Raw genomic sequence first — 19,818 nt, forward strand, 5'->3', positions numbered from 1 at the left:
GCTCAAGAAATGAGCAGTGACAGTAACCGGTGGCCTACAACCTTTCAGCCTGTTTGCAAACAGTTATCCTCTTTGGTGGATGATAAAGAGGATGAACTTGGCTTTCATATTAAGGAAGGATGTCATAATTTTCTCTCCAGTAACTTATATACCTAACAATATTCAGAAATGCCTCTTTTCCCTTCCTGGTTTTTTTTTTTTTTTTAAATCCTTTTCCTTCAGACCCTAGCTGCTAATAGGCACCATAAGAGTTAATTATTCTATCTCTGGATACTATTAAATTCACCCCAATTCACTCCTCTGCTTCCCGTCTGTTAACGTCCTAAGGATCAAAGCTCAATATAACTATTTTAGGCCAAGAGTTCAAAATGCTACCATTCATATTATAACTTAACAGGAAAGCATGAGTTACTTTTCCTCCTAATAAATCATATCTTTTTGAATTATGTTTTTTTTTAACTGAAGAATTAATTCCGTTTTTCCTATTTTATAGCCCTGGGATCCTAATCTCAAAGATTACATCAGTCTGTTTTCATGCATCCATTACGTGTCAATTATTCAAAGCAGAAAAAATAAAACTAACCTAAAAATACTGAATAAGAAAAGAGTAGATAGGTTTCAGAAAGAAACATGGATTTAGAATGGCAGAAAAAGAGAAAGCCTTTCCTCAGCTATTTCTCCTTTACTTATGAATTACAAAGACATTTTTCTTTTAGATCTCCGCTGAATTCCTAGCAGGCGTCCCTTATAGCCATTCCATTTGCAACCTGAAGATTTTGCACGGGAGCGGATGTTTTAATTAGCTTTTAAATGGGATATCCTCAGCAACGGCCGTCATAAGTTTCTGCATTCTCCTCCAAAACGCGTCGGCTGAGCGTTGGATTTTACCCTGCAATCATTTCGATTTCAATGCCAACCAATCCGCCCTCCATATTGACATTTGCTAACACTTCCCACATCGCACCTGCAGCAGGACCGCCCCCGGGAAAGGAGCCCCGGGCCGCGCTCCCCGCTCGCCCCGCGGCCGCCCCGCGCTCCTCCGCCCCGGCGGCGGCGATCACGGCTCCCCCTAGCGGCCGCGCCCCGCACCCGGCACAGCAGCCCGCCTACCGACAGTGGCGTCACCGGCCGCGTAACCCTCTGTTCCCCGATTTCAGCTAAGCTTGCTCTTCCGAGCTGTCTAGCTCAAGGGCTGGCGCACATCTGCTCTTGGCGACTGGTGGCCTGCTTCTTCCCCGAGCTGTGCTGAGGAAACGTTGGCGTGATGCTACAGCGCCTCAGCCTGGGGAAGGTGACGGGAAAGAAAAGTGGAACTCTATACGGGTGAGCGCGCCAACGACCATAGAGGGGGTACCATTACAATAGCCCCTACAGAAGATGAGGGTAAAAGAACGTGAAGGTTTAGTTTAAGTGACAGCCCCAAAGTACTTGTTTTAATCTTTTTATTCTAAAAAGCGTATTAAAAGCCCGGGCTCTGTGATTGCGTGTCTGTAATACTCCAACCTTTGTAGCAGGGTTGTGAGTACTTCCTCAGAAACAGGGCACTGGAGTGTAAGTGTAAGCTGAGAGACTGCAAATTCCTAATTAATAATTCTAGGCTGCTTGCAAAGTATTTATCCATGTCAAATACTTACCTAAGTTATGTTGTTTATAAAGACTTCAAATAGCTTTCCTCTCAGCTCATACAAAATGCCCTCAGATGGAAGTCAATCACTTTGCAGAAATAAACATGCACTTTTGAGGTAGTGCCGTTCAAACCGTGTAGCGTGACTGGCATTGGCTCCAGCTCAAGGACTGACACGTCCCCCTCCACAACCCACCGCACCAGCCTCCCTCCCCTCTCGGTTCCACCCACAGCACCAGCCTTTTCCTTTCTTCCTTTCCAGTTGATGCCCAGGACTTTTTAGTAACCATTTGGCCCTACCTAGCTGTACAGCATGAAGAATACATATTTTTTTCCTTCTGCATAGTGTTACCTTTATCAGTAAAACTTAGCTGGAGCTTGATGTTCAGAGGGGTGAAGAGATGATGGGAGAGGGGAATGACCTAGGCCAGCTGTGTGTATTCTGACTGCTCATTTAAGCAAAAGCAAGGAAAGCAGTCTGGCTGCAAAATGTAAAATATTACAGGCTATATCATAAGGTTTGGATGTGAGCATAGGTACACAATGCTTCTTTCACAGGATTCCTGCTGTAAACTCTGTCCTTTACTGGGTGATTCAATCCTCTGTAATGAAAAAGTTGCCCCACTCTGAACTTACTTTTTTTTTTTTTCTTTCCAAAGAATAGTAATAACAGAGAGCAAAACAAAAGACAGAAGAAAATATACTCCAGCCTGTGTTAAAAGAGTCTTTCTTGGAAAATGAAAAGCCATGGTACCGCTGGGATCAGCCATTCAAAGGCTCTGAAACTTTGCCACAGCCTCCACAGCTGCTACAGAAATTCATTTGATACAGCGCCGCATTCCCTGTATGGTTAATTCACACTTATCTGGTAGGTGACCTATGCAGCTTGTGGACAGGCAGGGCAGTAAGTATGAAGACATCTGAATCCAGAAGCAGTGCAGCTATATTTGTATCATCTATATTCCCTAGTTCAGAGAAGTGCCATATTAAAGCATCAGCTTTTTCCTCTCTGTCTGATCTGATCTTGTGGGTTGCTGTAAAGTAAGTGTTGCACTACCCATGTGTTTGGCTGGCCAGGGTATCCCACTTGTGTGTTATATAGCCCTGGATAACAGAAATCTAACAACAGACACCATGCACCCATGGAAAAGCAAGGCGATAATACTTATCTCATTGCTGTTATGCTTCCAAATTTGCTACTTCTCTCAGAGAAATTATTCATTTGCTCTGTGCAAATCTCCTTCAGTTAGCATGTCTGGTTTTTTTCTAAACCTTTTTTTGCAAGGTATGCATGTATTAATGCATGTATGCATACAAATTTCTCCCTAAATTCTTAACTAGTTTAGGGCACTTTGATGATATCCTGACCATGCACACAAACTCCTAGAAACTTGCTGGTCCATGTTTTAAACACCTACTTTCCAAACAAAATTATGATATCTTACATACACAGATTCAGGAGACTATAGTAGGTCACTGTGCTTCTAGTGATATAACCCCAGAAACACAACCTGAAACCTAGAAACCAGTCATGTTAGTTTATTGCTAAAGCAAGCTCATATTCCAACCAAGAGAATATGAAAATCAATATACCAATAGACCATAGTATTTTATTAACTACTGAGTGCTTTAAAACACAACAATGTGCAAAGTCTTTGTGCAAATTGCGTGGCATGTTTCACTTTTGGAAGTTGAATGTTATTAGTGTGTGATGCATGTTAAAAGAGTCAGTCTAGTAAATACAAAACTGGGAGATGTGCAGCAGTGTGGTAAATTCTAAAAATGCAGTTGATGCACAAAGAGCCCAAGACATTTATTCCTCGAGTATATTGTACTTGATATGTTGTATGATAGCTGTTAGGTATGCTTAAAGAATTACTTTGTAATTGCATTCTCACAGGATGTCCTTTTGTTTTTCCAAGGAATAGTCCCCAGTGTTTCTCTTTTCCATCGGATGCCTCTAGCATGACCACAGGAAGACATTATTTCCCCCTTACCATACGAGAATATGTATCAACACAGGACCCATGCCATGCTGTTAAACTAACAATTGTTCAGTAATTTATTTCTCTCTTGTTTCTCTATTTCCAGTGGAAATACCTGATCCAAACCTGACCGAAGGGACTGCAGACATTTTTGTTGACTTTATGGGCTTTGGTTCAGACTCTCTCTGTGATACAAGAGAATCAGCCGTGCAGGACAGGGGTGTAATTCCATCAAGGACTTCTGGTGACCTCATAAACCATGAGAGCTGGCATTGACTTTAATGGGCACCACGTGGTTAAATTCCCATGCATCATTTTGAAAATGTGGGGCTTCATTTGAAATTGCAGAAGGATACCAGACCTACCATGTCAAATTGTTTCTCTTTCTTCTAAAGGAGCCACTAGCTTTATGTTACAGTCAGTCCTCTTAGGTAGCAAATGAAATATGCCATTCTGGAAAATGAGTATTTTCTCTGGCAAAATGAACTTGAAAAGTACGTTTCATAGGAAAGCACATATTTGGGTTATATTCTTTTAAATAAACTTTCTAAAAGGATGGCAATAAATTCAAGGAAAGGTGTGGTTTGTGCAGCATTGGCTTTACTCGCAAATTTTTAAGTATGAGACATTTTTTAAAAATTAAGTTGTACATCAGTTAGAAAGTATAGGAATGGAATTGTTTTGGGTCAGTTGAAAAACTAGACTATATTAAACTAGTTTAAGTTAAACTAGATAAGTTGGCTCAAATTGCTAATGTTGAATGACCTCAGTTAAAAGTTACTTTAACTAAAGCGGTGTAACTGTACTCAGTACACCAGTTCACCAGTTTTAGGACTTTGTTAGGAATTTCCGGGGGTTCAATAAAGTTGACTTGAAGTTTCAATTTGTAAAATTTGTTCTATATCACCTTTGTAAGGCACTTGCAGATTTTCCCTTATCTTCTCTCAACCTAGAGTTTGCCTGTTGAAGCCAGTGTACAGCCATGGTGCATACCTATAAAATGATGCCGGTTATCAGCCCAAAACCAAGATCTGGCAATGTGGCTGTGATTCAGGTAAACATAATAATAGAGATATAACCTAAGTTTGTCAGCTTAGCTTTTTTATCATATATGACATCAGTATATAGCAAGGAGGCACTCTAAAAATTGCTCATTGTGATGACTGCATACCGGGAAAGAATCTGTCCTTCTTAATTCTGAGAGTACAGATCAGTGAACTGCCTAAACTTTATTTTGCCCTCAATGTTGTAAGTAATTTTATTGCTAACTTGGTCCATCAATAAGAAAATCTTTTTGGCACGGCTAGATAATGTTCCTGTATTAGGTACATGCTAGGATATGTTATTTTTTTATTCAGCTTCAGTTAACAAAGCACCTTGAGATAGAAGGGGAAAGAGGATACCTCCTAGACAGATTATTCAAAAACTGCTTCCTGTGGCCTTTCTACTGCCTTAATGTCAAGTCCCTGGTGTTTGTCATTCTCTGGGATAAGTTTTGAAGTATATGCATCACTGGTCCCTATGCCATACTGTACTGAAAAGTACATGTTTTTTACCATGTGTGGGGCTCAGCCATAGGGTATAGCATATACATTCTTTCCCACAGTTATATCCCATGTCATATAGCCAGGTGGAATAATTGCATATCTTTAGTTTAAAAGTCTTCTTAAAGAATTGCAGATGTATGGGAGAAGGTTGGTTCTCCAGCGTTAGTGTCATAATGCAGTATGTATATATTATACAACAAACTCCTTCTTAGCGGCACTCAGAATAATTCCAGTTGTAATCTCATGGCTGAGATAGTTAATAAATTACAGGCATATGGAAGGCTGTAATAGCCTTGGGATGCAAGTTCTATTGTAGTAGGTTAGATAGTTTGTACAGGAGGAGGATCCCTAAGGATGTTGAATAAATAGATGGATCTTCTCTGTGCTCCATGGAAAATGATGTATGTTTTTGGTTTGTTTGTACTACTTTCTCCACATGAAACGTGTGTTTGGTCCAACAATTCTGCGGTTTCCTCACTTTGTGATAATAATTAACACCCTCACTGAAGTCTAAGCAGTGATGACATTTGTCTAGGGGCCTGAATCTGATTTTTGTTGCTGTTTTGCCTTATGTTACTTTCAATATGCAATTAAAACCATTTTGGAAAATCTAAAGGTTCAGGGATTGTTGCTTTTTTTTGGTCTTACTGACCATTTAGAAACTGTTTCATGCAACACATCCTTCAGCCTTTGAGGATGCACAACCTCTCCAGCCCTATGGGGCTGGCCTGACAGTAGCAAGCTGAAACTAAAGCCAGCCATGCAGGGCTCTAAGTGCAGCAGGCTGGGAAAGATTTCCTTTTTTCTGAAGAAACAGAGAAACAGATATAATTAATACAAAAGTAAATCAGTCATAAGGTAACTATTTTTTAGGAGGTAAATGGGTTAGGAGAGAAAAAAAAAAGAATATCTTAAACCTTAAAGATTCCTGAAGCTTCAGGGAAAATTTATTTAAAGAAAGATGACAATGGTTCTCTACTCCCCTCAATAATCTTGTAAAGAAGATTAATAGCTTTGGAGTAGATGTACATATTTTGAACTTCCTTTCTGGACAGAGCACAAAGAAAACCTGGCTTGTTTGTGGTTGTAGAAGAATCATAGGTGGCTTTGTATAAGAAAGGCAGGTAGCTGCCAAGGACATACAAGCCTCCTTCCCTTTCCCTCTTTTTTTTTTCTTTTTTTTTTCCTTTTCTTTTTTTTTTCCGTAATAACTTTTTTCAATATGTTGTCATTTTCCCCCTCATTTTTCCTAAATAAAGTGAAATGTCAAATCAGCAGAGAATTAAAATGTATTTATAAAAAAACAACCAAAAGGGCATCTGATGTTTTACAGACATTCCAACACCTTCAGGAAATTTGAACTCACACCAAAGGGTCTGATATTCATTTGAATCTCCATCTGTGCTGAAGCACATGTGTGCACACAACACACATTGAACCACTACAGTGGAAAAAAAAAAATCCCTGCTCTTAAATTATAGCAGCTCTCTACAATTCTTCTGTAACCACAAAGGCTTTGGTAGTTTTGAGACATTGCAGTGGCTTCGGGTGATCTGATCACAGAGCTCAGTTTTGTTAAAGAAATCCCTTTGCTGAAAGGTATGGAAAAGCTGTAGGAGAAACATGGGGAGCTGCAAGCTCACAGCATTAGGGTAGTTTGGAGTAAAGGGGAAGGGTTCATGAAGCTGATGTGACAGCAGACACCCTACAGCCAGAGTTAACGCTAGAAACATTGCAGTTTTAGTTCCCTCACCAGAAATCCCCATGCTTGCAGGAAGGGATATAGTCATTAGTCCTCAATGGGAATATGACCTTTCCCTTTAAGTATCTGTGTGATGCTTTTGATCCTTTTGACTCTCTCTAAGGGATAGATTAAATATGTGGCACAATGTCTACTCCTGAGTGAGGATTAAGCCTGGCTTTTGGAAGCAGAACTATATTGCCTAACCCATCATCATTTATCACGTTCTCCAGGGACCTGTTCTCCATTTTTCTTCCCCTCCCCCCACATTTTTAGAAAATCCCCTTCTCTGGGGTTTAGTATTGATCTCAGCTGCATCGGTCTTGGCTTCACTGTAGTTACTTCTGATTTTACACTTAAACAGGTCTTATGTCTCAGATATCTTGTTAAACAAAGTGCTATTCTGAGGCTCAGCTCTCATGCAACCTGTACTCCTCCTAGCACATTTTTGTGCATGCATTTTAATAATAAATACCTTTAAAATGACTTATAGGTTTGTATCACCCTGCATTTCAAGGGAATTCCCTGAGGATAAACCTTGCCCTATAATACTTGTATTCTGATTTAATGAAGCAGTGAAGCATGTGATTACCTTCAGGACCTGTGTAAATCTCATTAACTTCAATTAAGCCCAAGAACATGCTTTAGTGCTTCACTAAACAGGGATGCTTAAGGCTAACATGCACATAAATATTTTTGCTGAATCAAGTCTTAGCATTTTATCCATTTTTGTTCATGTTTCTCTTCTACTCTGTCAGATGATGTAATAATTTTGGTCTTGTAGTATCCTTGCATGCTGCTTCCAAGTTAGAAGCTACGGTGGGACTGAAGGTCTCATTCAGGGGAGGATAAAATTAATCCGTTCTGCAGCTGTGAACCAGAGAAGTCCCAGCAAGCTTCCCAGTAAAATGAAAAAGTGATGGTATGCCATGCTGGCTCATAAAAATGTAATTTAAGCACTGCCCTCTCAATAAAAATATCACATTTAGGACACAGTAATCCCCTTCTGAACCTTATCTTACTTTTCAACAGCTCTTTGGACTCTTACAATTGATGCACTTTGAATTTCCTGTTGGTCAGGTAGCATGACTTTCTGTACCTCCCTCCCACAACCACAGCTTTGCGCTTCGTTCTAAGCAGGCAATATCCAGACTCAGGCAAAAAACTGAACCCATGGTACAAAATTAAGTAAATTCAGGAGCTTTTAGGTACTTAGTTGCCAGACTTCAGAACTACTAGTGCTCAGAGCTGTGGCCTTTGCACATATTGCACCAAAATGAATGAAACTTCAAAAATGCTTTTCAATTGTTTTCTCAAGACTCTTGCCAGAATCTTTGCCTTCTTTTCATACTTTTTTCTTTTTAATGAGCTCCTGATTTATGACAAGAAATCACCAGACACCTAGGTTCTTTGGGCTTATTAAAATAGACAAATTCTTTGGTGTTAGAAAATCATCACAAGAACATATATTTTTTTCCATACTAGATTGAATCATTCTAGGCAAGTGCCCCAGTCCTCCTCCCAGCTATGGTCTGGAGGTTATATTTCAGCACAAGGCAAAAATAACCCTTTCCAGTTCCTGGCTCAAGAAAGCCAATGTTTTCATTGGGGGCAGAAGGATGATTCTTTTCTTGTCCCAGCAGTATTCTGCATTTTATCTATATCAAAAGATTTGCTTGCTTTGCCTTAGCATGTCCAGTGTAGTTAATCTTCCAAATAGGAGTCATCTTCTTAGCTTCCATGTCTGAATTGCACTGGTGATTTATACGCTCATAGTCTGTTTTCACGATGTCTTTCCTGGCTGTCTTGTATCTCTCCCCTGTGGAGCACTGGGCCTTAAAATCATTGCAGTAAGGACAGGCAATCAGTCTTCTTTAGATACATATTGGATTTTACTGGTGCCTGAGCCTATATAACGTGCCAATGTCTTTTGTGGTTCTGGCAGGGAAACCTCAGGAAAGCGTGGAGTTTTGGTCTGGATAACAGAGGAGCTGGTTGGGACTTTTTAAGCAAAGTGTTCTTTTTTATTGTTCTTTTCATCAGATAATGCTGGGAATATATGAACAAGTTTCAGAAGGAGTTTTGGAACTGCAGGGTGGTGTTTCTGGTCAAAATCATGGAGCCATATGTTAGCTTCGGATTCTCTCTTTGGAAGCAGCCTCGTTGCAAAGTGCAGCTCTTCTTCATTCAGGTAAGGGATTTAAGAATCTAAGAATGGCTACATCAGACGGACCTAAGGCCTCTCCAGTCCAGCAGCCTGGCTGACAGTTGTCAGTAGTACGTGCTTAAGGAATGCGTCCGCTTAAGGCCAAACAAGCTGAAACTTTCTGTCCCCAAAGCAAATTGGAGTCAGTTATGTACCACTTAACTCTGTAATTAATAGTCCCTGATAATTTTGTCTATGAATATTTCTAACCACTTTTCACACAATATAAAGTTGTAGCACCTGCAGCACCCTGTAAAGAGCTTGCACGTACGTTGCAGGAAGTGTCTTGCGTGAAGAATCTCTACTTTGAGCTTGGCAACCACTACTTTTATTTGATAATCTCTAGTTCTTGTATGGAAAGAATCCATGAAGTGTTACTTCTATCCACCTTCTTCTTGCCATTCAGTGTGGGTTTTTTTGACCTTTATTACTGCTTCCGTGGTCTGCTCTCCAAGCAGAACAGTCCTGAACTGCCCAATCTTCTTCATATAGAAACTATTCCACACCTTTCTCCTTCACTGAAATTTATCTGAAACAATGAGTCTCTTGTCTGTACCATATCAAATATGCATGGTCTAACCTCAGGCTTCTGAATTTCTTTTTGGTGAATAAAGACGTAAATATTAACTGAAGCAAGCTTTGTCCTCTAGTTTCAGAGAAGGTGAATGCTTCAGTCACAGAACACATCAGCAGTCTCTTCCTCCCAGTGCCTCAATGGATATTATTTAAAACAAAGGAGATATTATTATTTAATACCCAAAGAGAAAGATGGAAGTGTCTGAGATCACCTCTGTAGCCAAAAGCATTTGGCTTGGAAGTAGAAATCTTAGGACTGGCTGGGCTGCCTGATTGCCATGTTATTTATTTCTGTCTGGAACAAGTGATGAAGCCTCCCTTTGCTTTTCTCTTTGAAAGGTCCTTATTTCATCCCACCATAGCGTGAGGGATGAGGACGGTAAGAAGAGAAATATAACATGAGACTGCAAAACAGCCAGCTCTAGCCTCCGCAATGGCAAGTGAGACAAGATACACAAATTATATGTTCAGTCTTTGGTTCAATTGGGTTCAATTCACTTGCCTAAACATAGATTGTGGGTGCCATTTGAGACACAACAGGGTACCTGGGACACCTATATGGGGATGGCAGATGAGAAAAACTTGTGTCTTGCTGGAGTGACAGCTAGTGTGCTGACTAGGTATCTTCAGGGATTTCAAACACCACAAAATACACGTGTTTGGCAATTGCATCGCACAGCTCATTTCTTTCATTCTGGTTCTCATTGTCTGTGCCCTACAAATTTGTTTCAATTTAGAGAAATATAGTACAAGTCAGGTACAACATCCACTTTGGTACAATTCTGCTTATTTGTAAAGGATGTGCACAAAATCCCGTTTCTAAGAAAACGGTAGAAACAACCAATAACATTTCTAGCTTGCCTGCACTAAGTTGTTTTCTGCGCTCAGGTCAATGTTCCACATTTCTTCTCAAGTCTACACTCAGTGACTGTTTCCTCTGAAGACTTCTGGCTTCTTATTTGTTTTGATGTCCTTAAGACATACCACTTGTGCATTGTTCAACCCTGCATTAGATTCAAGGAATCTCTAGGCCCATTTGACTTTGCCTAGGGTTAAACCTTCCTGTGTCCTTGGGCATTGTTTTCTGCTCTTTCCAGGTATCTCCCTGTGTAAATATATCTTTCACTTAACTTGCTGAATTTGGAGACTTTACGTATATCAGTGACAGGCTATTGGTGACAGCCTTGAAAGCCTCCCATCTTTTAGGATTCAGTAGTTCAGAGATTACTAAAATAGAGATTACAAGGGAGTCAAATGACTGCAGTTGAACAGAGGCAAAAGTTTATCTAAGCAAGCCAGTAAGACGTAGAGAGATCCTTTAGTACTTGTTAGTTACCAACAAAATATGAATCAATTTCAAGATTCACTTTTATTGTATGAGTTAATTGGACCAGATTTAAGTTCTCTCACCAACTCTTCCTTTTTTGCTCACAGACTCCATTTAAGTAGCCATAAAATTGTGCAGGCTGGAAGGAGCCTCTGGAAACTGTGTAGTCTAACCTCCTCCTCAGAGTAGGTCCAGTTAAACCAGTCTGCTTGGGGACAGGTCCAGTCATGTTTTGTGTATGATCAAGTATGGACACTTCACACACTTGATGTGCAACCACTCTAATGGTAAATGGTTTTTTCCCTATATCTAGTCAAAATTTCCTGTGTTCCAGCTTGTGCCTATTGCTTCTTGCCCTCACTCTGTGCACGTCTGAAGCCACAGTGTCCTGTAAGAGACAAACAGGTTGCCAGTCTGGATACCTGTGATTTTTACAGGGTGATTGCTTTTGCTATAGCCTTGACTGCAGATACAACATTTGAATGATCTCTTGCTGTGTACTTACAATTCCTACACCAACTTCTAGCATTATCCTTTGAAATGAAGCTTTTGAGAGATGATCACATCTTGCATAGTGACTTGACTTTAAGAAATACCGATTTTTCTGAATATTAATAAAGTCCAGCTCCTTGGATTTGTATTCTATGTTCACTTACTTCCTTGCAAGTTTTTGAGGCAACCTGACAGGCAGGTTGAACAGACAGATGGATAGGCAAACAGCACTCTACGGCTGGTTTATATTTGGAAACTCAAACTAAAAATACTAATTTTCCATTTAAAAATATATGTATTTAAGTCCATTTCCCAACAAAAAGAAACTAAAAAATCTAGTTTTTTAAAATTTTTTTCCCTCTTTTTAAGAGTAAAATCAATGTGAGATTTAGCAGTTTCTAAGGTTGTGTCTATACTGGCAAATCAGACAGTTCCAGGGAATGTTAAGGTGCCTGAATGGGTTGTCTCTACTGCTGAACTGTTGCAATAGTCCCCTGCAAGCTTTGGTCCTGAGACAATTACTGATCTCCTAGATTGCTGCCAGGCATGATTTGGAAGCTAGCAGAGACCATGGTTCATTCTCAGTAGGCAGTTTTGGAAAGTAAAGAGGGTTTAAATGTATATACACAGTCCATTCCATATTGTTGGCCTTAATGGGAAAGAATGGTCATTTGCCTGTTAAATTTTACTTGTACAGACTTTGACATCTTTTACCAGATGGAACTAAACCAATTCAATTTATATAATTTATTGTATATAATATTATAAAATTTATTTCTGGTGGATCTGTTTTCAAGGGTCTCATAACTCCCAATTCAGAAGGAATGACTGAATTTCTGATCTTGACACTGCTCTTAGCTTATCTTTATTCCCTGTTGACTACAGGTTATTATATGGTGGTGGTGTTCAATTTACTCTTCTCACTTTGCCATAATTAAAAGTAGAATTTGCTTCTTAAAGGCCTTCAATCCTTGCTCTCTGTGGTCAGTAGTTACTGATTTGCTCTCTTTGCTAGAATAGAAATGAGAGAGATATAGAACTACATTCGTGGAGAGTGCTGAGCAATTGTGAATCTAACACCAGGAGATAACTTCCTAACTCTTATTCATTGTGCATTACGATGAACTCTGCATTCATTCACACACTGAGCAGATGTGTTGAGCATCTGAATGTCTAGTCCTTTGAGATTCAGACACACTATAGACATGAGTTAGATACCACAATGTCTAGCTTTAAGGCCTGGGCTCATACCATCAGTAGTGTTTAGGGATATCGCTCTTGGTTTTGGATCTAAATTCTAGAAACTTCAATAGGTTAAAATTATAATTACTTTTAAGTATTTTTCTTCTGATCTGTATGAGACTCTCCAGTCCTGTGAGTTAGGTATCTAGATTCCCAGTACATAGGTGGCTCAAATCAGGATCTAGAATAGTTAACTAGCAAGGAAATATCTAAAGTCAAAAGGAAAATGGTGAACTGCCCAGAACAAATGAATAGGAAGTACCCATTTCTTGCAGGTGGAAGGATGCCTCCAAACTATTTTAAATGATATGAGCAGAGAATACTTGAGTCTTTTGAACAACTCCAGAGTAAAAATAGAGGTTAGCAATGTCTGGTTTTTAAACATGGTTAGAACTGTACCAATATTCAGCAAATAATGTGAAATCCTAGGGAGAAGAATTACTTCTTCAGTGTTTCTGTTGGCATTGTTGAAGACAGCATCTGTTATTGTATTTTTAGGGACACACGTCTTGTTGGTCTTGTATTACGAGAACCAGCTGGGTGATGTTCCTGAGGAGATTTATGCATACCTGTGTGACACAGATGTGTAACGGAGTGTAGCTAACTGAGGCAATCAGCAGATGCAGCAGTCTGGGCCAGTTTGGGCAGAAGGGTGCACAGAAGGGGGCCAGAAACTCTGTTAAAGATGGTGTACATGTGCTCAGAAATTGTGGTGACCCATCACGGAGCAGCAACTAAAGCAACTTCCTCTGGCACCAACTCAACCTGAGCTCCTGAGGGAGGATGCAGCTCTGCAGATCCATGGGCACAGAGATGCATTGCTGAGGCTGGGGGAGATCGTGTCCTTGGCTGCCGGAGGTGTGTACTGATAGAGGATCGGTGTCACCAAGTAAAAGAGCTGCAGGAGGAGGTCTACAGACTAAATAGCGTCACAGACAAGAAGAGGAGTTTGATGAGATCTTCTCCAAGACCTTGTAGCTGCAAGAGCCTGAACTCTGACTGTACAAAGGGAGGAGCAGCCAGAGGCACTGATGTCAGAGACCTCCATGATGGTGAAGGCCGCAAGGTTTTCACTTCTGGCATCAGGCAAATGCCTCCTGCTCTGCCTGCAGATCTGCAGCTACAGAAGAAGTTCAGTGTCCTGGTTGCAGACAAGGGGCTGTGAGCTGTGCTTAGAGCAGAACCCGGGCTTACTGAGCCTGAGCCCCAGCAGCACAAGAGGCAATCAATACACTCAAACAGAAGAAATTCAATTTAAACATAAGAAAAACCTCTTTCACTGTGGTCAGGGTAATCAAATAGTAGAAGAGGATGCCCAGAAAGTTTGTGGAGTCTCTATACCTGGAGATATTTTAAAATGGAGCTGAACACGATTCTGAGCAACCTGCTCTAGTTGACCTTGCTTTGAGCAGCGGTTCATAGTAGATGATCTTCAGAGCCAGTGGAAGGTCATGAAGATGTATCAAAACAGAATAAATTAGTCAGTGGGGAATGATACATTATGAGCTTCTGGTACCCAGACTAGTTCATTGAGAGCTAGTTGAGGTACATGTGACCTGTGCATTGCTGTGCAGGCATATTCATATGCAGAAAACATCTAGTTTCTGGATCCAGATGGGGCTTAAGGAAAGTCTAGCCAGGGCATCCTGGTCATGAACAGATGTGTGATTTAAGAAACACATTTGAATAATGAAAAAGAAAGCACTTAGGGGATTTAGGCACCACCTGATTTAGGTGTAAATCAGGCATTTTTGGATTATTTTTTTACTTAGGTTCTTGAATTTTCTGTGAATCTGTACGTTAAGTGCCCAGGTTGTTCATCGTTTTTCATCTTCAGGCCTAACCATGAACAAGCAAGAGAGGAGTGAAAAAGTTCACATCCATCTCCAAAAGAGAAAATGAGAAGGGATTTTTGACTGTCTTTCTGCACATTCCTACCTTTGAGGCCATATCATTGCTGTTGCTCTGTGCCAGCAGCCCTGCATTCTTAATTTGAATATGTATGTAAAATGGATGACCCTCACCTTCCCACAGCTGTGCAACTATTATAACCTTATAACTTCAAATAATGTTTTACAGCTGGGGCACAGGGCTGAAATAATACATGTGGTTACTTACTTCTTTATATATGGTATCCTTCAGTTCCAGTACGTGTCTGCTGTTCCTCAGTAGGGCAAATATTGACATACAGTATTTTGCTCCCCTTTAGCTCTTACACTTCCCTTTTAACCAGATGTAACAAACTCTTTCCTAAGCTATTCTGGCTCTACTGCTATGTAGGTTGACACCAATGGACTTGTGAGTGAGTAGGCCTGTCAGCAGTGGATATTTTTCTCCTCCATTGTCATTGGAATAATGACATCTCTTGCTTTATATGGTTTTGTGTCCTGCAACTCAATAATCCAGTGCAGACTTCAGTGTCTGACTGCATGACACCAGTCTGTAATTTGCCTAATAAGCCTAAACAAAGGAAATCCCTTGACTTTAGGACAAGAATGTGTCCTGTGTTCTTAGTATTCTGCAGACTAGAGAGCAAAATTGCTATCCTCCTTCACTTCTCTTTCAAGTCAGAGTCATTCCCCATACCTGTAAGACCAGATTCCTTTAAACCACGGCAAACAACGTAATACATAATTATTTTACAACAGTGAGATTTTATTTGCTGTTCTAAGTGTTTTCCTTGGTTTTCGTTTTAAGGGAAGAAGAATATAAACCTTCTAGAACGAAACGTGCTGAGGATGGCTTTCAGCTGCCGCGTTCTTAGCCAAAGCCAAGTGCCTTGGAAGTGCAGGTATGTTTACATCTGGGTTTTATTTCTGGCCCATCTTTAATAAAGATGCAACAACGATAAAGCAAAACACAGCACAACATGATAATATATGGCACATAATAAAGAACTGCCATAAGTACACAGGGGGCTCAATTTTGCTTTCACTCTATCTCTGTGAAACTCCATTGTTCAAGACTAAACCTTTACAATTGTCAGAATTCCTTGTGGTTCAAAAGGAGACATTTTCCAGAATAATGAGGTCACTGGTTCCCGTTTGCCATTCCACAATATTCTGTTTATTCCTTGAATCCCTGTTCTTTCAGCAATAGCTGATGCTCTCTATAGCTGTTACTCCTGGGGGAATTGAGACTTTAAACATTCATTAAAAAGTGAATTGCTATTGTTGACAAAATACAGATGGCCAAGCATGAACTAGTGACACCTAGGAGTATACTTCCAGTGCAGCGCACGGCGATGTGGCCATGTGAATGCTCTGGTTGCTTTAACCAAACCAGTGTGTCCTTTGTTACCAGATTGGCCCCACTGTACGCTCGTATTCCTTTGCCTAAATATGGCGCAAGCTGCTAAAGTAATTTCTTGAAAAAAATGAGCTGAACTTACTTCTGCTTTCGAGAGTGAGAAAAGATACGCTTTTTCACAGCAAAACTATTAGCGAACACTATTCGTACAAGGCTCAGCTCACAAAATAATTACCCCGAGTCAAAGCTCTGCTTCAGGCTGCTGCAAACGTAACGCTAGATGACTCCCAGAGGCTCTGTCTGAACTGTGGGGTGTGTGCCATAGCCGTGTCCCCGATCATCCGGGGGGGACCTGGCTGGGCCGGAAACCAGGGTGTGGGGGTGGAGAGTGGAAGGGAGTTAGCATGGAGCCAGGGTGCAGCTGGGGCAGACACACACACACACACACACACACACGACTGTAGGAACTGGGAAGCATGCCTGGATTCCACAGGTTAGACATAGCCATAGCTTTATATCAGCCACGTATTTAAATAGTTTATTAAGCTGCAGCCAACAGACTTGGTCTCTGTAGACTACAGTTAGATGCTACACCAGGGTGTAGCATGCAGCAGTACACTTGCATAATGATATGTATTGCACTCCAGGTTAACATGTGGTGGAAAAAGACGAAGGAAGGCTCCAGCATTTAACATTTTCAACTTCAAGAATACTGTGTGATAAGCTGAGACTGAGACAATAATATTTCGAAAAGATGAAACAGGTTGCATCTTTTTAAACACTGCTAGAGATAAATATTTTGGGCAAGTAGGTAGAAATTGCAGCAGCTACATTGAGCTTTGAGTTATTTGGGGCTTAAGGGTTTTTCTGGTTTTACATTTTCTGTTCATCTCCAATATCTCTTATATTTTTTTTCTCATCCTTCTGTTTATGAGTAACATTTTTTCACTGTTTTTCTACTGCTATATTTAATCTCTTCTGTTTTTTCCTTCCATTTTCTTTACTTAAAGTTTTGCGGTCCTCCTTTCTCCCTCATACTCTCTCTTTTTTTTAGTCATCCTTTGTTTCATTCCCTTCTTTTCTAGGTGTGGAAAATTGCAATTTGCCTTTGTTTCTCTCCAAATGGTTGAGGCATTTCCCATGCTATTGTGTGTGCATGCATGTGTGTTTTTGTGTGTCTAAAAGAGAGAGAGAAGAGATACTGTGAGGCTGCCAGCAAAAATCAAAATTGGAGGAGACAGGAGAGCAGAGGGAGTAAGAGACTGTCTTATTGAACTTGGAGAGGAATGAGGCCCACCTGGGGCTGAACCAGCCATTGGGAAGATTAAGGAAATAAAATAATTATGGAAAGTTAGTGCTGGAATTGTGAATGGGCCTGAGAGACCTGGCTAGGGCTCAGGAACTGGGAGTGGTGGCTGCCTGAGCTGAATCAAATAGTCACTCAAAATGGAACAAATAAGGATAGAGCAGACACACCGAGAAATTGTACTTTTGTACTTTGACTTGACATTTTTAGCCTTATGAATTGAAAGAAGGTGTCTTCTTCTTTTCTAAAGAATGGAATTTTAAAAATGTAAACGCAGGTCTATTTGGTGAACATTTAAAAAGTACTATGATCAAATAGCCAGAAACGAGAACCCTGTCCATAAGGAATAGCTCCTCAAATCTCTGACCCTTCAAATCAGAGCAAGACTCTCAGCATCGATGCAGTGAAACACAAATGGGGTCAGCACAGTTAAAACAGACATAGCTGCGAGCTTAAGGTTCCTACTTCTCCCTGGGTTTTCATAAAGAAGACTTAAGGTAATCTCTTTCTAACTGAGTGGGTATTGTCTGCTTCTGAAATGCATAATCCCGAAGCTAATGTTAAAATGTAAAGAACAGGACAGTAGCTTGAAAATTCATTTTTCACATAATCATCCAAATGACTCTAGTGTATACCACAATGAGATTTTAATGCTCTATCTTTTACTCTGCAGTTTTTGCATTGCTATTTCTTTGAACTTTGAAAAGTTCACAGAAAAAAATGCACTTTAATAAATAAAAGTATCTTCCAGCATGCACCTTTTTTTAAGCGAAAAACCAAACCCCAAACACTTTAGATATTACCTAATTTAGTTTCCTAATACACTTTTCATAACATCAAATAGATTTATTTGGCAGGATGTGTATTTTTTAATCTTAAATGAGATGTGGCTAGAAGTTTAGAACCAGATCCTCAGCTGGCATAAATTGTCACAGCCGTTAACTCACTTCAAGTTCTAGCTGTACAAGTAATAGAAATAGGCCAGCTTGAGAGGTGCAAGATGTTGGTGGACAAGATGAAAATGAGATGATCGGTGCAGCTTTTGTTATCATCTGTGTGGATCATTGTATCAATTTGAATATATAAACATGCTACATATCTCTTGGTTTTTGTATTTCTTTGTAGATATCCCTTATTAGCTACTATTAACAGAATGCCTGGATTTATGGTCTGATGCTGTATAAGCAGCTCTTTTAGTCTTATGGTATATAAAATGTGTGTAAATACAGGGATATTTTAAGTCTGGTCTTGTATAATAAATAAAATGATAAATAGGTAGGATGAAACTTTCCTATGAAAGGGAAGCAAGTTTAATGCAGTGATAAATCGAATGGAAAATCCCATTCTTATGTTCTAAATCTCACTGAATACCATCAACACTTCATGACTGAGGGATTTAAGGAGGGATGGAGTAGGAACAGGATAGTATGGATCTGAGTAGGATTTTTTCTTTTTCTTTTGCAAAGAAAGAGGAAAAAGGCCTAAAAAGAAAAACATCTCTTTTAATCACTATATGCTACTTTTTTTCTAATCACAACTTGCATCACTGATATAGTAAACAGAACTGACATGAGAACATGTCATTATGAGATGGCACAACTCATGCTACCAATTTTTGTAGGTCATACAGTTCTTACCAGACCACTGCAGAAAGCATACTATTTTGAAATGCTTGGAGGGGCCCACCAGATATTAACTTAAGAATTATTGGTTGTGGTAGAAATAGGCTGAAGGCATTTCCTGCTGTGAACGACATTTGGAAGTTCTCCTTTTGCAGTACTGTAGAAAACAACGGCAGAATTTATGCAGCATTCATAGACAGCAGATTTCCCCAGACGCTTCAGAAATGCTGTCAAATTAAAACTGCTCTTCAGTAGGGCTTCATATTTTGTTTTTATTGGCCGTATAACAATAATTCAAGTGTGAATGTAAAATGAATCTTATTTACTTGCTGGTGGAAGTGTGCATATTGTGGGATACTGGAGTGATTTTTTTTTTATATTTTCTGTTCTAGTGGAGGTGGTATAGACTTTCTAAATGATAGCTGCTGGAAACACAATCGGGAGCCACGGACACTACCTACCCTGAGATCACAAGCAAGTCTCCATGTCTCGCCGACCTGACTTGTGACCAGAAGCTATTAAACCTGTATTTTATCTTTCTCTGATGTATTCAGTTTTATAAATCTTTTCAAACACTTCTACCAGGAGGTGCAATACAAAAATCCCAGGTTATATATTTGGGAAGAGCTTTCTCCCTAGCCCTGTATGTTTGCTGATGACTCCATACCACTGTGTGTGAATCCAGATTGTATTTTTACTCACTGCAATACCTTTGGTGTATATTGGCCCATAGCCTCTGAAGGGAGTTTGATGCTACATTACCCTAACAGCCTTTACACTGGGATAGACCCAGAAATGGAAAAATATTGAGGCTTTCCCCACCTCCATGGAAGCTCAGGCAATAGGTGAGCCTGACCTGGTTGCCTGGTTTCCTTTTCTCTCTGTCAGCAGAGGCAGAGGA

At 40.0% G+C, this 19,818-nt stretch overlaps 1 long non-coding RNA gene across 1 annotated transcript; it reads left to right on the forward strand.

The window, feature by feature from the left end:
* Positions 1 to 1,179: 1,179 nt before the first annotated feature.
* Positions 1,180 to 19,442, forward strand: LOC129202999 (uncharacterized). Its single transcript, XR_008575886.1, has 4 exons — positions 1,180 to 1,323; positions 8,941 to 9,088; positions 15,438 to 15,531; positions 19,310 to 19,442. It is a non-coding gene; the product is annotated as an uncharacterized LOC129202999 (long non-coding RNA).
* The last annotated feature ends 376 nt before the right edge of the window (positions 19,443 to 19,818 follow it).

The sequence above is a fragment of the Grus americana genome, chromosome 2, assembly GCF_028858705.1.
Source record: "Grus americana isolate bGruAme1 chromosome 2, bGruAme1.mat, whole genome shotgun sequence".
NCBI classification, from domain to species: domain Eukaryota; kingdom Metazoa; phylum Chordata; class Aves; order Gruiformes; family Gruidae; genus Grus; species Grus americana.